Source organism: Coturnix japonica, chromosome 1 (genome assembly GCF_054131305.1).
Source record: "Coturnix japonica strain WE chromosome 1, WE-NBRP24, whole genome shotgun sequence".
Classification (NCBI taxonomy): Eukaryota; Metazoa; Chordata; class Aves; order Galliformes; family Phasianidae; genus Coturnix; species Coturnix japonica.
The window spans coordinates 79640668-79666710 of NC_140663.1; the positions used below are offsets into that span (position 1 = coordinate 79640668).

Genomic DNA, 26043 nt, shown 5'->3' on the forward strand with positions numbered 1-26043 from the left:
ATACACAAATTACTTTTCTAACCTAGATGTTAACACATGAGTCCCTGAAAATCATTCCATACCAAATTCTCCTATTTATCCAAGAAAAAGGGACTACATGTATGCCAGATTTAAAGTGATGAAAACTTGATTTGAAGAAAAAGCTTTTTCTTTTCCTACAACTGAGATACCTTACACAGTTGGACTGAAGTAACCACAGTTAGGAGAAAAGGAACTTCTTGACAGTCTGAATATTGACAAAGCCCAAGAAGTAAGCTATCCTTTTGTTTTTACTATGATCCTTGTAGTTCTGAGCTGAGTTAGGTTAGTGCTGTTCTGCAGCACTGCTTTGTATTCCATTTTTGCTGTGTACCTGGCACAGGTGAGAGGAAGATGGATTGCCATTCCAGAGCTGTTGCTCTAACATCACTCACTTGTGTTTTGCCCACTTCAGGGAGATGAAAGCTACTGCTCTCTGCTGCCTGCAGTAACAGTATTGCACGCACGCCTCTGAGTTACACTTGCACTTTCTTACTTGTTTAGTGTAAACTGAGGGGCTATGAGGAGCAGTGTGTCTAAAAGGGCCAGGAGGGAGGATTAAGAAGTGTGTTTTCTCTATGAATGGGCCGAATTTGAAAATAGTACTCCAACTAATCTGTCAAAGCAGGACACTGATGCAGTACACACGGTGCTGGTCTCTCTTTTCTCAAAATTAAGTGCTTGCTACTGACTGGCCACAATTAAACTCCCTGGCCTTTGAAAAGAGATGCTGTGGTTTTTTACTAAAAATACTTTCCTTCGGCTGAAATAAGAGAATGAAACTAGATAATCACAGGATGCAACATTAACTAGGGAGACAAAAATGGATAGTCAATTTAGTCCAAGGCTTATTGGTCCATTATTTCATATCAACAGACTCTTCAAAAGAAATTACAGTGCTTACTCAGTGGAAACCAGAGCTTGTTCCCTTGCAGCACTCTCCTGGATGTTCTTTAGCTCAGACAGTGTGTTGATGTGTGCATTTTCCTTTGGACAAATGAGGCAAATTGAATGCCCTAAAACATCTATAGATTTTGCTACTTTCCACTTACTTTTTCAAGATACGCAATAGATAACAGAGAGGACTGCAGACATCAGAAAATTTGAATGAGAAGAGTCTAAGTGGAAGATTTTAATTAAAAATGTCAGGCCAGACACATAAAAAGCAACAGTAACATGAGAGGGATGAGTGGCTAGAACTCAGGGACTAGGACTAAGTTTTGCCTCAGCCTCTGTAGCGAATTCCAATCCAAAGAACAAATGTGGTCTGCAGGCCTGATCCAAACCAGGGCAGTGTAAGGTTCTGGGAATGAATCAATATCAGGAGACAGAGCCCATTAATCTAATTTTGTCTCTAAATTCTACAATTTTTAGTCATTTTTACAAAGTCGATTGTTTAGTGATCCTGGGAGGGGGCTTTGTTACTTGATATGGCCAGAAGCACATGAGTGGGAAAGGCACAGGCTATGTGCCCTGTCTCCTTTCTAGTGCAAAGCAGAGGACTGTGATAGATGTACACTAGGGGGCAAAAAAAGCTGTTTGTGTGAAGAAAGGTGTGACCAAGTTTGGTGTTCATTTATTCTCTTCTACTCAGATGGTGGATATAGAGTTAAAAAAAAAACTTCTTCACCCATCTCTTGGCTATCAGAGCGTGGCCCATCGATTCATGCCCCAGGAGAGACAGCTTCCAATAGCAGGCTCTTGCTCTCTCTTGATGTCTGCCCGTTTTTTGTTGTTCCAACAGCACATCCAAAGGAACTCAGATAGGAAGGCTAAGTTCAAGAGGCCCATGGTGAGCTCAATCTGTGCAGCATCTGCTTTCTGTGAAAGATGTGGCTCCAGCTCCTGTGCCAGGACTGAAGGGTGCCCAGACACAAGTGGAGAAGGGTGCCCACTTGGAGAAAACTTCAGCAGCAGCAGGGAGAGGAACTGAGCAAACACCAAAGAGAATGCAACCAAGGATTCTACAGGTGCCTGTGTTTGCTGGCACCAAAATCAGCATTCTTTCAGTGGACTGTGTGCTGTGGCATTTTGCTTTGTCCTTAAATGTATCTTTGCTTGATGCTTCCCTCCCAGAAATGCCAATGAATGATTTGTGCTTGTCTTTGAAGATGAGTGTATGCTTTCCAGGCCCGCTGCAATTTATTTTATCCCCACCAATCTGAAGCAGCAATTTTTAGACCTTTTATAACCTGTTAATGGGCAACTTGATCAGTTACCGGTCTCCAGCGAGGTGGCAATGTGTTTCTCAACAGCAGTGAGGCAGGGAATTGGGTGACAGTTCTGTATCTTTTTCCTTCCACTTCCATTAACCCAGATTCTTTCTTTTCTACTCTTACAAATGTTTATCTGCCAACTTCTGCAAAGCATCAGCATTTTTTTCACTGTCTTTTCTAACCTGTGGACATTGAGTGGTATGTGGTGAACTATTCACTCCATATTCTTTGTGATCTTTCAGAGACGTATAATTTCTTTCTATGGCATCCTCTTTACACATTCCTAGGAACATAAACCAGGCAGTAAACCTAGCAAAAATGAGAAACAGTTTAATGTAAGGGAATGGCTTGAGAGAATCCTCAAAATGTGGAACATGTACATGCTATTCAGCCTTGAAGGATCCTGAAGCTGAAAAGCTGTTGAAGCCAAAGTATGCTAAGCTTTGCTAACTTTGCTCAGCTTAGTTAGAAATTCTCCCTTCCTGTGCTTTTTTTCATTCTCTCTACTTTATTTTCTTCATTAATGTATTTGGAAGGATCCTACTCTTCACTAGGAAGTAAAACAAGAGGAGATAAAGAAGGAAGGAAATGGTTTGGAAGGCTAGTCCTCCAGCAGATATACCTTCTGTGCAGTGAGTATCATATACCATAAGAGCTTCTATTTCTTGTTTCAGTAATTGTGTAGTGACCTGAAATTTGAGGCAGTACGATACCAGTGATTGTGCTTGTGAATTGTTTTTTCTCCAGCCAACAGAAACTGTGCTGCAATAACCCTAATTAACATTTGCATGATTGTGATTAGTAACTTACAAAAGTACTGTTGTGGTAACAATATAAAACATTATTTAACAGTTATTGAATTTTCTGCCTTTATTCATTATTTTAAAGTCACAGTGAGCGGCAAACAGGATATGTCTAGTTGATTATGTAATTAAACATATTAAATAGCTGTAAGCTGAGATAATTAAAAAAATGTTGAGTACTTTCTAAGGCAAGTAGGATCTATAAGAAGGTTAAATGTTTCCAGAGGAGTCCAGCTAACGCATCGAGGTCACCCAACTTGAAATTCAATTCCAGATTGTTTGTTATTGTTCACTGATAGTTTCATATGCTTATTCTCAACAAGTGCTATTTGAGCACTAATGTCTAATTCAATTAAATGCTACATTTCCTTATTTACTGCTTAGCTTCAGTGGTGCTGTGAGAATTGGGGCCCAGGATAACTCTTCTTTCAATAGCAAATAATCTCATGTATCAGTTGTGATGGATCCAGGACTAATTCTACAGTAAAATTAAAGCTCCATGACTTTATCTTGTTTGTGCTTTGAATTCTTATGTGAGCACTCAGAAAGCAGCCAGCAAGGAGGAAGCAGTTAATGAAGCAAAGGGAGACAAGTCCTACAAATTACTGAAGAAAACTGAAAGGACCTACTTGTGGCTACCAACCAGCATCAGGTTACTGGAGATTTACTGCAGAAACAAGGGCAGTAACTCTCTTAAGAAGGCAGCATGGGAAGTATCCACTGTGATGTTTTGCTTTGATTAAGTTGAAAAATACAGAACATTTTAAAGAGAGAGAAATTTGTGCTTTGGTCTTACAGAACTCAGAACATATAATCATTTTACTAAGATCAGAAGGAACAAAAAAAAGAAAAAAAAAGTGAAAAAAAGTGAGTGTCAGACATGATAAAGAAGTTAGTTTCATTTCCTCAACACAACCCAGGGGTTTATTATTAGAGAACTACTTATAAACATGCAGTACCTCTTCTCCATCATTTACATACAGCAACAAAAAGGTGTTTTCGTGCTGTAGGACAATACTGAAGTTTGTATTGCTGAAGAACTTCCAGCAGATTAAACATTTCAGAAAGAAAATCAGAAGATGAAAGGACATCTTCCATTAAAACTGCCCACCTTTGGATTTATTATGGTGTATATGGAGTTAGAATTCAATGCTTGTTCTTCCAGTTTTCTTGTATTTATTCTGCTGTCATGCTTTCTTGGCTCCTAATTTTCCTTTTTCCTCTCAGCTTCATTGGTCTGTGTGATTGCACATGACCTGTGAAGTCCTTGTTACTGGCTGCATCCAACAACCTTTACTTTGGTTCTGTTTATTCTCAGTCATTTCTGGACATATTTAGAAATGGCTACTATTTCCTGTCTCTGCATGTTAAATTATTCTGATTTAAAGATGTTGAAAATTAGCAAAGATGTGTTTTTGATTAATTTCTAAGACCCATTATTTTCTGAGGCTGTATATCTCTAAACTTGAGTTTTCTTTGTTTTGGAAACAATATGGACATGAAATAGACTAAATGAGTGAAGGGAGTGAATTATTAGCCCTCTCAAAATGCTAAGAGAATCTGTACTTTGCAGAGCTCTCTGGGAAGTACTACGTGTAGTTTGGAGGACTCACTTGAAAAGCGACTGAAATATGAACTAGAAAACCAAGATCTTTTTAAGTACTATAACTAGATTCTAGTTATACATAAACAACCAAACAAAAAACCCTAAAGGTTATGCCTTTCAAATGATGCAAATGTAACAGACCACTATGTGCATTAATCACTAAATGTTCAGGTGTTAGACTGAAGAATCCAAAATATCATTTCAAATTAGTATATAGAAGACACACAGCTCTTTTTATTGCGTGCTTTGGCTGTTTTTTTGTGTGTTCTCAACTGTGAGTTTTGACTGTGTGATGGATATGGAATAATCCAATTTTGCATAGCAAAACTTGGCAGGCTCCAATGAATTTTTCTGACTCAAACATAAGATGTTTAATATTGCAGTTTCCACATCAAACTTGAAAGTTCTTTTTAGGGGACAAAACCTACAGCAAAAACAGAATTTTTTCTGAAGCTAGTCGCCCATCCATTAAAGTCAGTAATAAGGAGAAAATGCTATTAAAATTAAAGCATGTTAAAAGGATAAACTTGTACCACCTCCATTGGAACAAATGAAAGAACAAGAGCTTCTATTGACAGTTGCTTCATTATAGGAAAAATCCTTTTAGGAGTCATTGGATTGCATGGAGCCGTCCTGTAAAGGCAGTCTTGCTGCTATTAATCTCTTGCAGCTGGAAATTGATGCTCAGGCTCTGTTCTACCAACTACTTTTGTAGAAAAGTGGTAAAGATTATGCATTTCTACTCAACTCTATTTGCATCTTCTGCTCAAAGCCTTCACAACTGGGCACTCTTCAGAGATCACCACTTCAGTAGTTCCACTTGAGTTCATTGAGCTATCACTGGGCAAACGTAGTGGAATAAAGTCCTCAGCCATAAGTAAGTCTCACTTCTTGAGCAGAGGCAGTTGATTCATTTATGAAAGCTAGATGCTGAGACAGGCATCAACACAGTGTAGTCTATGCTGTAGGTTTGATGTGTAAGAAGCTGCTTGTGTATGGTTCAGCTGTTCCACTGGGTCTGCTGGGAAAGTGATGGGCAAGAGAGGTGGTGAAGGACTGGAGCAGCTCCCCCAAATCCACCTCCTATGCTCACAGACCCATCCTGAAAATCTATCTCAGCCTATTTAGTGGGGCCATAAAGCCTGCTAGAATCTGTGATAGCTCATTAGCTTATATTCATGACAGCCATTCCTAAGGAAGGGAACCTGTAACCTCTGCTTTTAGCATGCAAATTAAGCAAAGTTTGGAGTTACTACACAAAATCGCCAAATGCCAGGCTTTCATTACCACACTTGGTTTTTCAGAATACAGTTTTAATTGAACTAATTATCACAGGCTTCCACAGGTATTTGAGGCTTTAACAAAACACTTTATAAGAATTCTAATTATGCTCCCACTAAAGGCAACGACAAAAACACTTCAGTGGTGTAGGATCAGAGCACGCGTAGTGCAGATTATTTATTTTTCTTGTGTAACTAAATAATGGCATAAATTGGCAACCAGTACAGCTGGAAGCCTTAAACTCAGGTACCTGTGTCTCATTTATTTAGTATATGTAGGCCCTTAAATCGGGAATAGATAAAGCTAATAATAAGCTGAAACAGAAGAATATCTAAGATGTAGCCAAGAATAGCACCCTAAAGCTGTGGAAGAGGGAAGCATCACATCTCACACTCACTCCATGTGAGCTAGCCTGCCAGCATCAGCCCTAGTGCTGCAGAACCTCCCTGGCACAGCACCTCCTGCAATGGCATATTGAGATTCCATCCCACACTTGCTGAAGTATGTGTGTCTAATTTGGTCATGGTAATTAGGACTCTGTATGAATTAATAATAACAATCTTATTGATTTCAGCAGGATTACTTACCAAATCATCAGCTAATATGTGCAAATAAAGGACTGTGCTGCCCAGAGGAGTGGGTATGAATAACAAAAATGTTTAGATCGAGTTTCCTACGGTGTCTTACTGTGTGCTCCTTTATACCCACTGTGACCATGGTTATGCAGTGTGCACAGTCAGTCATTTCAGAATGTAGAGAGGATGGTGGCTTTTGCACTAAAGAAACTTGTAGCCTGTCTGCTACTGAAGAGCCAAGTGAGATTTGGATGCCAAGGCAGAGGGTACCTTTGGATGTCTGAGAGAACTGCACAGGGCAGTCAGGTATGACCATTTGCTTGGATGGGGCAGCCCAGAGGCCAGGCAGGGTGCTCTACAAACAGATCCACCATATTAAATGGTCCCAAACTGTCTGGTTTAGCCACCTCAGCCTCTCCTCAAATGTCTGCCTGTGGCTCCTATTGTACTGCAAACACTATAAGATGCTGGGAAAGAAGCCAGCTCTCCCCAGCAGAAAAACATACAGACAAAAGATAACAACAAACTCCATCACACATTGCTCTAATGAGGAGGAAGAGTAAGCTTACTTAGCCAAGCTTTCAATAAATGTGTTGTGGGTAATCTAATGAGGGATATGATAACTAAGGACAGTAAACACGGGAACACAGAACAAAAGAGCAGTTATCTCACAGCCCCTCACCCAGACCAGATCTCAAAGAGATACATGGATGACCTGTCCTGAAAAGCATCATTCGTGCAGACAAATTTCTCCATCTTCCCAAACAGGTCATTCAAGAGTCTGTTTTTCTTTAACATTCAGTGCTTTTCTCATTTTTTTTATCAGCCTCATTTGCTGTAGCTTAAACCCATTATTACTTTTCATATTCCCAAGGCCACAACTTGTGGAATATTTAATGATTTACTGTGACATCTTCTCAATTTTTGTACTCTCTTAACTTGGTTTTATTTTTTCTGCTGGGTCATGTTTCCTAGAAATTCACTAACTCCTGGTTAGCATTTCTGAGACCCATGTCTTGCACCTTACCACATCTTTTGTGAAGTATATGAGGTTAATCCTAGATCCCAGTATCTCCCTCAAATGGCATCAGAACAGCCAAACACAAGCTGTATGGCTAATGTCACCTGTCCCAAGAGTTTCACAGGGCAGTTAAAATCAAGAGAAAAGAGTATTTGCAAAATAAGGTCAAGAGATAAAAGCCAGACAGAAAATCCTGGACTGATGTTCATTCTTTTGCATACTGTGTCTCATGGCTGATATAAAAGTCCAGATTTCATTCTTGAAATTGTTTGAACTTCAAAAGCTGTGAACATTTTCAGTAAGAAAGGAAGGCTTCCAGGGAATCATGTAGTTCCACTTGAAGACCTTTGTTTTTTCTTTCAGTCCTTCAATATTTGGCTCTTTTTATCTGACCTCGCATCTTGTTCATAGTAAAATATCGCAGCAGTAAAATTAGTTACTTCTCTCCCCCCTTGAAATTAAATGGCACTGTGAACTCAGTGTTAGCTCATTCACCTCTACAGGACCATCTATTTCTGACAACTTTAATGTTTCATAGTCTGAAAATAAAGCATTTGATTGTGAAGAAAGTGTCTTTGTCTGAACTAGTTCAGTCTTCCTGCATCCATGGAAAAGTAGACATACACAGTAGCTCAGAGATGTGTGAGCTACCCCTCACTCCACTCTGCCCACAACAGCAAGTTGAAGTTAAAAATAATACTATGTAAATGTTAATATTGTCAGTAAGTTCCTTTGGGTGGGGGAAAGAAGTATCGTAGTATTGCAATTAAACAAATCTGAACTGAGGGACCATCAATATTTTGTCCATGACCTCTCATAGTTCACTAGAGTTCAAAACTGTCTATCTTTCCCCAGACATCAGCTTCTAAACTAGATGAGTAGGAAAATTCTTGAAATGGATTGCTTTAGAAATGCTTTAATGTCAAGGATTTTCTTCTCTTGATCTTGCACTTGATTGTTGTGTTTTGCCTGCAACAAATCATGAGAATGAAAGGTTTTCCTTCACACTCCAGTGTGATTAAATAGGGTGTATGTTATTAAATATATAAAAATATGAGTGCTACTCTGAAAGCAACAACTCCTATTTTATTATGCTTTATTATTATTTATCATACCCAAGACATCAGAGGTAGATACTGGTGGCATGCCTACAGAGGTTGAACCTTCCCACCACTGTTCCCTTACATATTGCTGCTATGTGACAGATGGCACCAAAGGGGCAGTCTGACAAAATGGCATCTGAGATGGAGGTGCGTATGAAGCAAAGGTGTGTTATTGAATTCCTCCAGGCAGGAAAAATGGCACCCACTGACATTCATTGACACTTGCTAAATGATTTTGGAGACCATAAATATGGATGTGAGCACAGTGAGGTGGTGGGCAGTGGGTCAACTCCACTGGTGTGAAAGCTTATGAACACAACGCACAGGCTCTTTCTTGTTCATCACTGGTGGAAAAGCTTAGCTAATGGTGGCGAATATGTTGAGGAATAGTGTTTTGTAGCTGAGAATTTGCTCCATCAAACAGTGTTACTACGCTCTTTGTATCTGTTGTAGTTTCCATGGAAATAAATAGGACACATTAGTTTTGGAGCAACCAACGTATCTACAGTACATAACTTGAAAATATCTTAGTGAACTACAGCCAAAGAGTCAAAGGGTCATATTGATTTCTGGCATACTGTATGTTCAGATCAGCTGGAGAGGTATTTGCATCTCTTCCAGATGAAATCTTAAAGCTGAAAAATTGTGGTAGCTAGAAGAGCATTGTTGAAATAACTACATTCTCTGCTTGGCACTTTAATAGCATCTAAACGGCATATTTTTCAGCTGTGAAATAGAGGTTTTTTTCCACTGTTCTGGAAACATGGGATTCAAGGTGACTTCATGGGGTGTTAATGGATGAATGATCTGCACCCTGCTAACAATATTTCATGAGCAACAGTGTAGCAAATAATAGTCTATTACACTGAGCCACCACAAGCCGTCTGAAAAAATTTACTGCTGGCTTTAACATCCCATGTTTAAGCAACTTTCCACAGGAATATGCTTTGCCCACTTTGGAGCACAGCATGTCCCCACCATTAACTAGCAGCTGCTTAGATTTGGAAGTAGTGATGTCAGATTTCTACTCTCTCCCCCTCAGCAATTGAATCCCTGATGGCTAGTGAATGGTATGGTTACTAGTGTTTCCTCAACATGTACAGAGGTATATGTATGGAGCATTTGTTTTTGTATGGGACATGGTTTTTAGTCCATATAGATTTGAAGAAATGCTACCTTTGAGACTCTGTGGCAAAACAAACTTGATTTTAAGCTGTTAAGCAAAGTTGAGCATGGAATGGGTACTCTGAAAGGCAAAGTGACCTGTGGAAGGTATGGGATAGCCAAAGTCCTGCTGATTAGGCAGATAAAACCAGCTGATTACCTAAAATAAAAATGAAAAATGAATTTTAAAATAAAGGGAAAAGAGGATGTAAATAGTCAGTGATGTTACAAATCAACATAGGTACTAGAGGTGTTCAAGGTAACTAACAAGGTAAGCAACACTGCTTCTGGCCCTGAGCAACCTACACACTTCCATACTACATCTTGGACAGGAGTTTTCTTAATTGTCCTTCATGATTTTCCTTCTTCTCTCCTCCTCTACCCAACTTGTAACTATGTCATGGAAGAAATTTATGACATACAACAAGGATAGGCCAGGGAAGGATTTAAGGTGAGGTCACATAGTGCTTTCTTCAAAATCCACTGCCTTTAAAATCTGTTTTCTTTTGCTTTTTCAGTTGCTAGGTGCTAAAATAAGCTTTTCCTTGGAAGTAGTATTAACATTTTAAATGGAGTGAACCTATTCTGAAGAAGAGTAGTTGTAATGACATGCGTGATTTCTAGTGAAATCTTGTTCAGGCTTGCACTCAAGGGCTTTCAAACTATTATTTAAGGGACAGATGCACTAGAACATGAAAGAAAATATCTGCAAATGGCTTGACTAATGATTTGTTTAAAGTTTGAAATATGTTTCCAAGAGTCAAGGTCTTGCTGTTTATCCATTTTGTTTAACAATTGTTCCTGTTGTTAACTTCCACCAAAATAAATTGGCCCGCTAGCATTAGAAAAAAATATCCCCTGTAATACCTACTCCCACTGATAAAGGGAAAAACTCTTTGAGTCCAAGCCCTCTGCTTTGACCTATCACAGGGTGAGCATTACACAGAAAACTGTAAACTGTGGTGACATTTTGATGGAAGAGAATGACAATTTATCTCTGATCTTCGGAAGCTCAGCTGCTGTTGGTATAACTCTTGTAATTTTATTCCTTTGAAGTTGAATCACATCAGGATGAGTAAAAAAGAAAAAAAAAAGCGAGTTTCCCTAATCTACATGGAATTAAGTAATTCAAGTAATGGTGCCAATAGCACTCACTGATGAAGGACAAAATTTAACAGAAATTCAGAAAGAAATTCAGAAATGTATTTTAGGTCAAATTAGTTTTATTTGTGTTTTTCCTCCTTTTTCCTGTCTTTCTCCTTAAGGCAGAAAGAAGATAAAGGACTCTTCCTTTATCATGCAATACACAGTAAAAGACAGCAACTTCCTTTTTCCAAAAGCACCATCAAACGTTTTTGGAAGTACAAAATAGCACAATGAAGATTTTCTGGAGGGCTGACAAAAACACTGGCCGATATGCAGCCCTCTCAGCAAACTCCATTGCTCCTGCCTTCTCTCTTACTTAGGTGGCACTGGGCTTTGTTTCTCTAGTACAGCCAGCTGCATGGGGCAGTAACTTCTTTCTGTTCCAAGACATACCTATCAGCAGCAAGAGAGGTTTCCCTTCAGAGGAAGCTATCATCTCTTTTGTCTCACACCTCTTTCAAGCTGTAGCAAAAACCTTGGAGGCCACTCAGTTTTTGCCTCCATGTTGTTATAGTTCCCTGCAAATTTCCGCAGTTGTACAGCTAATTTCTTCTTTTGGGAGATAGAATGCAGAAGGGAGACTTAGAAACGTCCAGGAAGGCAGCATTTTCCCTGATGAAGTTAATTTTGCTTGGCATTTTCTTTTGCTCTTTCTCTCACTGTTCATGCAGCCTATTCCCCTGCAGAGCTCAGTGTGAGCAGCAGCCTGTAGAAGCAGAATAGCAGCACTTTGTCTGCAGCAGGAGCTCTCGGTGCTTGGTGCTTTTGCTTACACTTAACTGAGAAAATTGAGTAGGGAACCAGAGACCTGAATGAAGGAGAGAATATAAGGTATGAGTGGCAACCTCCTTATTTTAACACCTGAAGGTAGAGCACATGCAAAAGAAAAGAGTGAGTCATTGAAAGACGTGTCTCAGAGGGGTTCTGCCCCACATTGACCTTTTCTTCCTGTTTTACGCTTTAGTTATGTATTGCCGTTCTCATACCTGTGAAGTTACAGTGACTTGTCGTGTAGTGAGAGTAACAGCATCCCCACAGGATAAAAAAAGAGGAATGACACTAGGCAGCCGATCCTCCCAGGGAAGAGGTCATTTTTGTCCTCAGTTGGATAGAATCACTGCTTGCTGCTAGCTCATTCCATTCCTCTCAAATTGGTATCCTGACAGGCACCGGGCAAATTACTCCCAACACCTGAATTTCCCTGACTGTGAAGAGAGAAGAGATTTACATATTCTCCCTTGGAGAAGTGTGTAATAAGGATTAATTAGTTCCTTCTTATATAGCAGTTAGTAAAGCTTATTTTTTTCCCTAGGAGGTCCAAGTGCAATACACTAATGTTATTAAATTGGTGTTTAACCTAATGGCTGATTACTCCTTTAATTGCTGGATGAGCCCTCAGTTATTTCCCTTCATTCTCCAAAGATTCCAACAGCCCATGTTCACCAGCGTCAGCTGGACATGGTGTAAGCTGGTATTGCTCCACCAGAGAGACCACACGAGGATACACCAGAGCCTGGTCCCTTCCTGGAAGCCCTTCACATGAGAACCTGCTGTGGACACACTGCAGTGGATGGACTGAACACATGAGACAAGACTTACAGTGGGCTAACCTGTCCCTGGACTTAGTTCTGGTGCACACACAAGTGGTATGCTTTCTTCTTGCTGTGAGACCTGAAGTTCATCCAGATCTCTTAATACTACTTTGCCCTGTATCACACAGTAGGTCCTTTTAACTTCTGTCTCTAAATGAGGCAGAACTTACTATCCTTGGGCAGTTCTTTTAAATACAAATGTAAAAGCTATGCTAGAGGAAATGGGGTTTGTACAGATATTTGATTATGAAATCAAATTATTTCTCTACTGTTTTCAGTTTCGGCAGATGTTAGATGGTAACAGTGAAAAAGGGCTGGGTTTACATGAATTAAAGGCATTCATTCCTGCATATGCTTTAATGTATAATGGAAGTAGAGTGTTTTCAACTATGACATGAGCCTATGAGATTTTTTTTTCTCTTTAAAGCAATAGAGACAAAAGCCTTAAACCCTTCAGGAACTGTTAAACGTAGGATTATGCATGAATGCCATAAATTATTCTCTCTTATGTTCACAAATGGTAACAAAGAGATGATTTGATGAGTATGATCTCTACTTCAGGCAACAGGAAACACCAGCTACAAGTTAAATAAAGGCGTGGATAGAGAAATTGCTAGCTGAATTTCCCCGAAACACAGAAATAGAATGCCAAAAGAAGTCCAATAATGATTTGTGATCTCTGGTGCCAGAGAAAATCAGTCAAAGAGTTGTCTTCTGACTGAAGAGAAAGAATGGTTCCTGTTCTGTTTCAGAGGAAATCAAAAGGCAACCAGTACATCGGTACTTTCTTCAGTATCCAGATGTACTTATAATTTCCAGCTGACATCACCATAGTGAGCTTTTCCTCCGCCATTGTTTGGGTTTTGGAAGGAGCAATACAAAGTGGTGACTAGAGTTCACTGGTTCCTTATCCTCACACTTTCAGCTGTCTTACCACAAGCATCCTTGCTTTCATTCCTTTCAGGTCACTCTTCCCTATTAGGTGTCTAAATCTATTTCTTTGAGAAACACTTGATTACTCTAAATACATTCTCATTTATCTAAATGTCTACACTCTGCAGGAACTAAAAAAACCACACATAATATATTCTTCCTTCAGCTTAGCACTTGGCAACACTGCAAGATTGTCCTGGGTTGCAAGATTCAGCTGCTTTGCTAGAATTAAGGGAATATATAAGATGAGTATTTTAGTCAAGAAATAGAAGGAAAGAAATTTTTGCTAGTTTCAAAAATCAGGTGTTCAGAATACAAACTGTTAGAAGCACAGAGATAAATAAGTGCTTTTTCCAACTGTAGCAGGACAAGGAAATACATCCAAACTAATGGGAATAGGTTCTGTGTCCAGAGCACTGTCCAGAGCACAGGCACTGTCCATGAGAAGGACCAAAACAAGTATTACTGTAGTGTTGTTCTTCATTTATTCTACCAAGTTAGTAACTTGTCTTAGGGGTCTTCAGCCTTAGCTGTAAGCAGTTTCCAACACATGAAACAAGATCACCCCAATTGCTTACAAGGAGTGTTCAAGAAGTTTCAATGCATCTGAGGAGTTTTAGATGTTACTGTTAGTATCTTGTTTCCTTGTTTATGCAATATAGTTAGCAACACTTTCCTTTGCCCACCCTTTAGGCAGCTTCTCTGTGTGGAAAATAAACTCTTTCTAGTAGACGCAGTCTCCTGCTGTATGTTTAGTGATGTCTAGCACAATAGTTCTCTCGTCTGCTCTAGAAAGCCTCTGAGAGCTACGGCTGTCCAACAGAAGTAGAGAGGAACTCTTCTTATACCTCTGTGTTTTCTGATATGAAAGTGAGAATATTTCACCCAGAGCTGCAGAAGATCAAAACTCCGATAGTATATTTCTTTTGAGGGAAGAAAAATCTGCACATATTTCATCCTGGGGTTTGTGGGCCTGGGCAAGAAATTGCATTTTTTTAAAATAAAGCTTAATAAAAAATGGTCTGGTCTCCACAAACAGTAATAGTAGAAGGTGTAGTAATTATTGAGACTGACAGCTGAAATGGTTCGTTCATTCTTGCAGCACAGGCCCACAATGTTATGAGCTATCCCCAAAAACAGATCTTTTACATAATAATGGAATCTAACACTGTTCTACAACAGTCTGTCACAAATTCCAGAAGAAAGCTGTCTGCAGCTCCCTGATATTTTACACTGCTTGGTGAAAGCAATTCCCTTGAAGAGCAAAGGAAAAAGAAAATGAGCAGTGGGTCCCACAACTCATCTCAAGTTTCCTTTGGTGACTTTCTTCCATCTCTTTTTCACGAGGTCTTTGACAAGCAGCAGCAGTTATAAGATTTTCATTTCCTGGAACACTTCTTGCCAGGATAAACTAAAGGCTATTTTTTCTTTCCTTTTTTTTTTTTTTTTTTTTTTTTTAACTTTTTTTTTAAACTTTTTTCTTTTTTTCTTTTTTTTTTTTTTTATGATACCACATAATTGGAGACGTTCATGACCTACTTTTCCTAAACTGTATATCGAGCTTTGTATACTTTCTGATATTAGGGAGTTCTTCTCTTCGGGATGGTGTATGTTAGTCTTCCTATGGTAGAACTAGAAGGCAAAGTATAACTCAAGGGGAAATTTTAACATATTCCTTGTGCAGTAAGAGTTCATTGAGTGTCAGCGAACAAGTTCCTATGTCTTCAGTAAATAAAGTCCAAATTGAAACAAAGAGACAGTCATTTGCTAAGGCAGTAGTACAGGTCAAAAACTGGAAACTGTAGGAAAAGGTCATATGAATCCACTACATATTAGCAAAGTAAGTACAATTAGACTGAGACTAATTATTTTATATAATGCTGACTGACCCTCCTTGTCTGCAGTAATCTTTCATCACCTGTGGACCACGTGGACATCTGACAAGTACCACAGTATCCCAACAGTTTGACTGTGCTATGTCAGAATGTCCCCCAGCCAGAGCTGTTCATCAGATCATTGGATGGCAGCACTGACATTTCAGTAGATGTGTTTAATTAGGTGGGTGAAGGAGACCCATCATCAATAGTGCTGACATTTCAAAGAGCTATCATCTCAGAATAAGCCAGCTCTAAAACTAATTTTTTTCATCCTTCTCCATTTACCCTGACAAATAAGGCTGCATGAGTCAGATTTTTAAATGCTGGTAGTACCTAAACAGAAGTACACAGTACAGAGAAACCCGCATGGGAACTCATACGCATCCAATTCAGACTGAAGCCCTTGGTTCCTTGGCAGGCCTGGTTGTCTCATTCAACATGTAGCTTTGGCTGTGCATGCACACCCCAGCACTGCTTCATCCAGAGAGCAAAAAGGATTCCCTCCTGTGAGGCTGATAACTAACTGAGCATCTCTCCGTCACAGCAGGGTCCTGCCCACCCCAGCATGTCTGTCATCCTGCTTAAGGGTGAATACAAACACTGCTAACTGATTCGCTTTATGACTTTTCTGGTTGCTCTTCTTGGGTACCTATGAAGGGCGCAAAGGAGGACAAAAAAAAAGCTCAAAAGTTAGGCCCATTTTTCTCATTCACTGCTTCCTCCACAAGAGCTTCTTCTGACAGCTGAATTTTCATTCTGTGTCTAGCGGGCTGTCCACTCAACTTTTGAACCTGTATTTTGAAAGATGACAATTATAACATTTCATCTGAGAGAGATTTAAGTAGAATAGTTTCTTGTTTAAAAAAAGAAAAAAAAAATACAAAGCCCTTTATATCATCTTCTCCCACGTTTTCCCCAAGACAGCAAGCAATTTTTAATGATTAAAATAATTTCTTAATACGTAGAATAATTTTGCAAAAGTCACGGTTTTGCTTTTAAAAATAGCCTACATTACATTCATTTTGCTCACTGTAGCACACAGTTCCACATAAAGGAATAGTTCTTCTCTGTTGAAGCTCTTCCCATAGGGTAAATCTTTTAAGGACTATACCCTTAAAGCAGAAGACATATTTATGGTCATGCAAAAACAAAAAGGCTATTCTACAACATTCCCAAGGCAGCTCTCCTGAGATGAACCACTGCTAGTACATTTTTCTAAATACAACCTTACCTATTTGCTGCAGTCTAGAAAATGATTTTGCTTTTATTTATTTGGAAGAAGATGAAAAAAGTTACATTAAACCACTGAGCCTGGCACATGATCACCTACCTAAGCTGCTTCTCAACCTCCTCTGTGCCACTGATGCAGTCATACCTCTCTTCAAGGGAGGCTGAGACCACAGTGGAAAGACTACATGAAAACAAGTGTGTGACTGTGAATACACACTGCAGGCTTGTGAAAGCACATATGTATCTACCCAAGCATAATGAAAATGTACTCAGAGTAACTTCTCTACAGCCATTTGTTTTTCTTATGTTGTTTCTGTCCAATCTGACTTCATGCCAAATTCAACCAACACCTTTCAACTATATCTAATTGCTCCTTTTCAGCCTAAAAAGTTAGGTGGAAATAACCACTTATTTTCAGTCTTAAAACATCCAGCTCCATGTTATAAGTACATTTATAAATGCTTTTTGTATCACCTTTGTCATTGGTAATTTCTTTTTTTTTTTTTTTCTTTCCCCCAGAACTACAACTAACTGGCTGAGGTATGAAAATTGCTGAAGGGCATTTTCTATCACACTTTGGGCAGCTGCACACGAAATTGATGGAAAATTACCTTCCCAAGGTGAGGTGAGTTTAATTGCTAATTTGATGAAAGGGAGGAAATACTTAAGACACTTTGGCCTTGGAGAGTTTGGAAGGATCTTGTAGGAGGATGAGAAATTTTCTGACAAACCTCTTAGTAACAGAATTTCCTACAGCTTGTTCAGTGCATGATCACCTCTGAAAGGCGAACAGAAATGGCCAATTCAGAAATGTATGAAAATAAACACTTTTTAAAAATTACAAATTAGAAACAGGAATCATAATAGTGAGGATGTTCTACATGTGAAGATTTTGGTATAGTGTGTTTTGACCAGGTGAGAGGTGCCTGAGAAACGTGATTTGATGCGAGACCATTTAGACAGTGCTGAGTGAGAAGCTTAACAAGTCAGGAAGGAAAGAAAGAAATTTGAGAGTCTGGGTACTTGAGAACAAGAGGAAGGATGCAGAGACTGAGCATGCCATAGTACGTCCATTAGGTCTGTCAGGTTTCTGAAGACACTTTACCTCTGTGCTTTTCTCCTGCTTTCTCAGATCCTGACACGGAAGGGCCTTCTTGTATGTTATATACTGAGTTGGTGGTCTAACTGCTTTGTCTTCCCAGTGTCTTTTTTATTTAATCCTCCAGCGGTTACTTCTGAATTTAAATCTATCTCCAAGATTCCTTTTTTTTCCCTTTTTGTTGTTGTTGTTGTTGTTGCTTTATTGTTTGTTTCCCTGATTGCTTTCAATTCAATTATCTCATTCTCTTTCAGGTATTTTGAGCAACATCTCCTCCCTTTCCTCATTCTCTTGCATCACTTCCTACCTGTATATAAAGTACAGGACCTGCAGACAGAAATCTGTTTTTTTTTCTCCACCTCTACATCTTTCTTTCCAGTAAATCCTTGGCTACATCTGGCAAGTTGATTGAGATTCAATCTACATCAAACCTTTATCAACAAAAATAATTATCAGAACAGTTGCTGTCTGGAAGACAAAAAAATGTTCCGTCTGTACTTCGTCCTATTCTGCTGTATCTATCCACTGATATACACAGTGCTGACTTGTAAAAGTAGGTACTATGTTCACACAGAGCATCTGTCTTTATCTCACTGACTCATGACATATCATGAGCATCTGTCTTGTGGATATTACAACTTCACTGTTAGCTCCTCTCATCCAATCTTTTATTTTGGGTAATGATGGGTTTTGTGAATGCAAACCATTTGCCACTGACTTTGTTTTTTTATTAGGAGTGACTTATGTTTCCAGTCCATCCCTTAAATTTTAGGACAACACAACATTTATCATAGTGACTCAATGATTTAAATCACTGTTGACACTGTCACTTTGGCATCATTATAAATACCTTGGTTCCACAGGATTCAGCCTGTGTGATGAACTCCAATAAATTTCTTCCTTAATATTGTCAGGGCTTGAAATGAAAATGTGTGCAATAAGGAAAAGACTGAATTGTTAAGGTGTCATACTTATCTCTTTGAAATAAATGGTGAGTTTTTTTAATCTTTGCCATCAGGAGTGATAAATGTTTCTGCAGTTGCTTATTATCACTGTTATGAAGCTTTCCTGTGTTCTCCCTTTGGTTGTGTAGAATTATTAGGATAGGCCGATGAGAAGTATTTTGTATTTTGATGTACAGATTTAAAACCAGTGGCATATAAATCAGTATTTGCCCTTTCCTCAATATCCTCAGCATCTGCAAGAGTAGAGGAAGATTCTCATTGAAACCAATACTATTTCTTATTACACTGTCAGGAAATATTGTTCTTAAAGAAGGAACAAATTATACCTAAAATTCCTTTGAGGTTTTTTTGCTATTTTTGCTCTCTGGAACAGTTTTAGATGGCCTCAGTGTAATCAAGAATCAGATTCAGAGAAATACAGTGCTGATAAAAAGAAATATTGTTTTTCATTTTTGCTGTAGATTTTTGTGTCTTTTCATACAGTGTTTTAGGGCATGTGAAGAACTTTTAGTAGAAATCAATGAACATTAGTAACGATGAAGTAATATAAGAAGCTGCATTTCACAGAATCATTTTTACAAGCAAGATATCAATGTGTTGCCTTATAGGATTCACAACACGGGCAGTGCTAGGGAAGAAAGAAACTATAAAACATGTAACCTCACTCGTCTCACATAATCTGCACAGAAATCTAAAGGCAGACCACTGACAGCTTTAAAATGGAGCACAATATCTTTAGCAGTCTCACAAAACTGAGGGAAATGTCACATCTATACCGAAACCATAAAAAAGGAGGAAATAAAGCACAAAAAAAGCTGGGGATTTGCTGACTATTTTAATAGCTGGGTAGGGAAGATGGGAACCAGGCAGTATTTTCTGTCAGTTTAAAGGTGTTGAGTAACACTAAAAGGCAAGGGCTCCATGTTGAGAGCTGCCATGAGATAGGGAACACTAGGGACCCAGTGCTACCAGTGCTGGTACTGCAGACATCTGCCCTCTGCACAGAGTGAGTATGCTCCCATCTCTTATATTCTGGCTCCAGAGGCAGGCTGCCATATGCCTGGCCTTGCCAAAGCTTCCCTTAGTAAAGGAACTTGTGGCTCAAGGCTCCCTCAGGCAGACATAAAGCCTACCATTTGCATTTTTGTTTAAGACAAAATATATTAGCCAGAACCTGCACTACAGAACCTGAAAACCTCATTGTCTACTTGAGTTAAGAATCAAATATAAAAATAAAATTTATGCTCTTTGCTTTTGCCAACTAGGTACCAGTAAGCCAAGCCCTGAATGTTGGCACAGCATCAAGACTTCTGCAGGAAATATCTCTGTATATTAAGATGGATAACAGATGAAACAGTAAAAAGTTGCAATCAGGAATGTATAATCATTTGTATCAGTAAAACATCCTAAAAAAGGCTTCTTCTATGTAAGGTCACCAAGGTCATGGCACCACAGGCATCTTTCAGATCAGTTCCTACTTGCTTCAACAGTTCTTGTTTGAGTCTGGAGAAAATTGTGGCTTCCATCATGTCTCCCTTCAACTTGAGCAGTATATCTGCAGCAGTCATGGCAGACAGACATAGTAGTGCTTAGCATAGACAAGGTACATTAGTAGTTTGCTACACTGTGAAGAAATATTTCATTGCAAGTCCATAAAATATTCTGCTAAATTGTTCCATTATGTAAACTCCTTAGAAAAAAAAACCACAAACATACATCAAAACATGACATTAAAATAAATACCAACTGTAGCTTAAAAAAGAAAAAAAGGAGGAGAAGGGAAATTAAATGTTACTGACTTTATTGAATGTCTCTTTTCAAATATCTTGCATAAGCAGACATGTCATTTTAATCAGATAAAACCCACCAGGGAATGTAGTAATTATTTGTATTACTTCTTGACAGCTATAAAAAGCTAAAATGTTACTGTGCAAATCCTGCCTGAACTATTTAAACAATTGAGAAATGTGATTTAACAGCTAAAACAAACTTGATTCAGTCTGGTCTCTCATCCACATGTGTGGAATGAACTCAGCTGGCTCTTTGTACAGGGAATAGATATTAACCGCACAGTGTCCTCACCTGGCGTAGTTAAAACATGATAGCAAATAAATCCCATAGAAGACCTTGCATTACCACGGCGTAAACAGCAGGTTACAGACATTTCTACACCGAAGCTTCCTTAAGCACAGGCAGTCCTGAAGCCTCAGCAAACTTTAGGCAGCATGGTTTTTGCCTTGGAAATTTAAAGAGAGCTGTAGCAACCAGGCTATGCCACCACTGCTGTGAATGAGGTGGCCTTGCATGGACAGAAGATGTGAGGAAAAGTAAGGATGATGTTTTGCAGCACTATTAGCATTATCAGGCCTATTTCAAGAAAACTGCATGAGAAAGAACAAGGTGAGAGCAGTGTAAAGCTGCACACTGGAAATGGTCAGACTGCAGGAGGGCATTGCTGGCTGCCCTACGGAGATGAGCTGGGAGAGGCCCCGCACTGTAACTGCCAGTGTTCAGACACCAAGTGAGCTTCCACGGAAGAGGAAAGCAAAAGATTAATCTAATCCAGCCCTGGGGAAAGCTCTAGGCAAGCCATTACTCACAGAAAACACTTACATTACCTTTTTTTCCTTAAGCACTAACCTTCCTTACACCTTTGATACTTGAGAATTACAGAAGTACCAGAAAAGGTGGTGATTTCTGACAGCATAATCTGTGTAGCTGGCATAAGCACAAATGCTATCATCAGAATTCTGGTTCTGCTGGTATGCTGCATTGTTAATAAAATGCCATCATGTAGATCATATTAAAGACTTTTTCCCCTCTTTCTTCATATTCATAGTCTCTGCTGTTTTCTTCCATGCTTGGTCTTTAAAACAATATGGAGAGCTGCTTCCCACTTTTGCCTTTTTGACTCTTCCCAAAACCTTCAAAAAACAGATTGTCTTAGAAAAGTCCAAATATCTTTAAAAATGAAACAGAAAATGAGCTTCACTACAAGAAGTGAGATTAATAAAGCCTAGTTATCTGAGCATTTATCTTGTTTGCCCTTAAGCTTTTTTCTTGCACCAATAATGTTCCACCCATTTGCCTCATCAATAATAATTTTGCTTCCATCCAGAGAGGTGGTGGATGCCCCATCCCTGGAGACACTTAAGATCAGGCTGGACCAGGCTCTGAGCAACCTGATCTAGCTGCAGATGTCCCTGTATATTGCAGGAGAATTGGACTAGATGACCTTTAAGGGTCGCTTAAACATGCAAACATTTCTGTAATTCTTTGTTTCTATGACTGCGATTCCTCCATGTCCCTTACACGATTGCCTTCACACAAGAAAAAAATCTGCAATCATTTGCTAACTGGATAGCTGAGTGTAGGAACCTTGCTGTCTGGATTTGTGGCTCCATTTCAATTTCTATGCTAGACAGCATATGTATCTTATTTCAGCCATTTCTTCATCCTCACTGAGATTAGAAATTTATCCTTAACAAACATCAGAAATGTGATTCCGCTGTTTCTAATGACTTCCTTGTCACTTCGCTGGCTTCTGATGACTACAAAATCAAAAGAATCGGGAAATACCTGCAAAACAGACATCTTGCAACCTGTCAGCTCTGGCACCCTAAGCATTCTCTCCTTCCTACTCTCCTTTCTTTGCTGTCACATCCCTACTTGCAAGCAGCTCTGCTACTGCTGAACTGAGGGCCTAAAACTCAGATAATATCATCTAAATTTAGCAGCACCAAGAAAGAGAAGTCACTGCAGACAAGGGCACCACTCTACCCATGCCCTAGTTTGTTTTAGGGAAAAGCAGTAGTTGTTTAGTTGTTTTTTTTCCCCTTCTCTTACTACATAGCGTTCTGATCCAGCATTATATCTCAGTGTAATTCCCTGTAATTAGGCCTAAAATATGCTCACCGAAGGCACTTAAGGAATCATACAGAAGATAAGAAGCAGCTATGGACTATTTCAAAGCAAATTAAGCAGAAAGCCCAATGAAACACCAATTTTCCCAGCAACTAATACAGGACTCATCACGTGAAAGAGCAGCAGCTTGTCTGGGGAGGTATAGCTGCTAGTAAGTGCTCCTGCTTGCCTGGAGAAGCGTGATGGGCAAGTGTCTGGCAGGGGCTGAGATTAGGAGTACTGGAGCTGTTTGACCTGTCTGTAGAAAACTGACTTGTTCATTTTTTCTTTCTTTTTCTTTTTTTTTTTTTTTTTTTCTGTTGGCAAACTTAACTTTAAATATTTTTCAGTTCCTGCTGTTGGTCAATTAAATGCAATAGAAACAAATTCTGCATCAAGTTCTGTCAGTGCAGCACACTGAACTTGGCCTCTTTTTGAAGTTTTCTGCATTTTTTCATTTTTTGGCCTCTAGCTAGATGCTTGCAACTCTGACAGCTTCTTACCCACCCTCCACCACCTTCATATGTGCTATCTCTTTCCTGTAGATGTTCCAGTACATTTTCTCCTTCTAATGACTTGCTTTTCTCCTTTGAACAACTTCTTCCTCTTGTTGGTTTCCTGGAGTTCTTATCATTTATTGATAGGTAGTTAATTATCACCAGGCAATAGATCTTGCTCAACTCCCTGAAAGCAGCAGCTGACATTTCATGTGCCTCTCTACTAGTGGTGATCTTTCACGGCCACAGATATTCTTTGCAACAGATAATATACAAACATGCATTTAATCACACTGAGTGAATCTAGGATCCATCCTCGTCTTTGGTTAAATTTCTGCCTATCTGCAAAAAGTCCTGAGTTGTTTCCAGGCTTGTCTCTATTTATGAAACAATTGATTGCAGGCACCAGTTCTCTACAGACAAAATGTTTTACCATACCATCAAATTACTGATCACAGTTTAATTTTGCTGCGTGGTTACAACCGCTAATCAAAATTATCTATTGCCCTTGCCTGGAGACATCAACATCAAACCCCCTTGCTTTTCTCTTTTAATATTCCTCAGTTAATATATTGTACTTCTACCTCTTCTATCTTTTCTCCATGTGGGAACTCCTACATCATGTAAACCTGGAGCTCTGCACATAGCCCAGGTGAAATGCACTGCAGCAGTTGGAGCCTAGGGAGGGGGTGAGCAAACTTGCGTCATTTTAAGACTGTCTTGCAGCCCTATAGCTGTGAGGCATTCTTCGCATTTCTGCTGCCTCTGCTTCATGGCCACAATTTTCCTCATCATGCAACATCTCTCCAAATGTTTGGAGGGTTGCCCTGGCCCTCACCTTGAAGCAGAGCTCTCTGATGCACCAGTAAGAGCTAGCTCTCCTTGGGCTGGCTGGCTGCTCTGGACAGACATACACACGATTTGAGCGACTCTGTACAGAGTCGCATTTGGTGAGGCAGTTTGTTTCTTAGTAGAGTAAGATGAATGCAATTTCCCAACCTCTCCTCACTGCCTATGCCACACACACAAGTCATATACCACAAAGATATCATTGCTGCTGCTAAGACTTATTTGGATCAATTATCTGTCTTTCCTTTAGAGGTGGTCATTTCTCTGCTATCAAAATTCAGGATAGGATGTCTAGGTGATAGATTCCAAAATGGCAGAAATTGAGTAGCTTCCAAAGTGGGACACAAGCCACTGTCAAAATATATTTTGCAGTTAAAGATGATTAAGATCAATTTATGGATCCTACTGTGAGAAAGTGGAACAAGATCGGAATATTCATGCTTTTTCATAAAGCTGTGCCCAAGTTTGGCTGCTGTTCCACAGTTGCTGTCTGTGATGGAAGAGCTTATCAAACCAAATCTAAGGTCATCAGGAGAAATGCCATTGCTCTGATATTAGCTGGGACAGTCACAGTGGTTTTTAAACAAGGAGAAAGTTCTCTGAGTGAATCAACTGATAACAGATAGGACATTACTCACAGTTTTACACTTGGCAATTGAACTGGTTTTTCATACTCTGTATATTTGACTCACTTGTCTTTGCTTCTGTCCTGACTAAATTCAGAGCACAGGACATATTTTTAGATAAGAACTCATCCCGTGACTTTACTGCACTGTCCTTCCAATTCAAGACTGATCTTACCAGGGGAAGAACATATACTGCTTCTGACTCATGACCTTATGCCTGCTGCGCTGCAGAAGTAGTGGTGGATGTACATTTATACCTGTAAATGAATGAGTAGAGCCTGGTTAATCCTAAGAACGTGTTGTTGAGCCTTAATGATGTAGATTTTGTTTTTGAACATATTTCTCTCCTGTTCATGATCTGTTAGAGTGTTGATATGACACAGCTCCATCACTTGGGATCACTCTTCACTGCTCAGCACTTGCTATATGCATTTGTACTTGTAGCAGCTAGGTAATAAATACTACTATATGAGTCTAGCCCTGTATATTGCTCTCACTTCAGGTGGATAAGGCTATCACTTAACGACCTTTTAAGGCTATCCTATGACTCTATCCTGTGATGAGTTTGTCCCCACACTGGTTCTCACTCTTCAAATTATTGAGGAGGAGCTTTTAAAGGCTGCCCAGGTTCTCTCTACCACATGTGTTTGTGTCAGTTCATATCCGTTCTGCAGTCCTGTTGCTCTGCCACCGCCAGCATCTTCCATATCTATGCTCAGCACTGATATCTTGACCTGTTATGACTCTCTTACTGCTTTCAGTCAAAAACCTGCCACCGCCTCCTCATGTCCTTCAGGTCTCTCTTAAAATCTTTAATGTACTATAATGGACAGCAGAAAATATTACTTATCCATCTACTAGATAGGTGCTTTGAGACTACAGACAGCACATTCATCTTCCCTCACCACCTAGAATCATTTTCTGAGTTCTGCTAAAGCCATGAAGAAGTGTGATAATTTGTATTCGGAAAGGTTTCTTTTAGACATGAGTAAGAGAATGGTGGAAATGAATTATGTTTCTCAGCACTGTCTGTTGATTGTTATGGTTACAGCTAACTTAAGCTAAGTACGTAGCTTTTGAGGTCTGAAGCAGCACCTGTTACAACTCATCTTCAGCTCAATGCCTTGTCTATGTGTTCTGCACACCCAGATTTGTTTTTAGGGGCTCTCTCTGGAGCATTCACTCCACTCATCTTTCTTTTTAAACCTGCTGAAGTCAAGGGAGTTGGTGTAGAGGAGAGAGCACTGCAGTGCTTTCCAGTCAATATGCCTATGAACCAGGAATTAGATCCATCTCTGCTACCTGGGCAGAGGGGCTGTGAGGCTGAAAGTAGGCACTCTGGCATGGTTGCTATGATGAAGCTGTGCTGGCATCTGGACCAGCTCCTGTCCATCAGCTTGGTGGAAGCAGGACATGTATTACTTGGTGTATGGGAAGTGTTGGATCACCGCCTGAACCTCTGATTGACCACCTGAGCTGAGTACTGAGTCATCTGTGGTAGCATAGGTGAAGGCAGTTCAGCTGTGTGACCAGAAGGGA

General features: G+C 39.5%; 1 long non-coding RNA gene across 1 annotated transcript in view; it reads left to right on the forward strand.

The window, feature by feature from the left end:
- Positions 1-26043, forward strand: part of LOC107321121 (uncharacterized) — a 382609-nt gene that overhangs the window by 288393 nt on the left and 68173 nt on the right. Inside the window, exon 5 of the long non-coding RNA XR_014945662.1 lies at positions 17085-17185. This is a non-coding gene — a long non-coding RNA (uncharacterized LOC107321121). The remainder of the gene's footprint in view (positions 1-17084; positions 17186-26043) is intronic.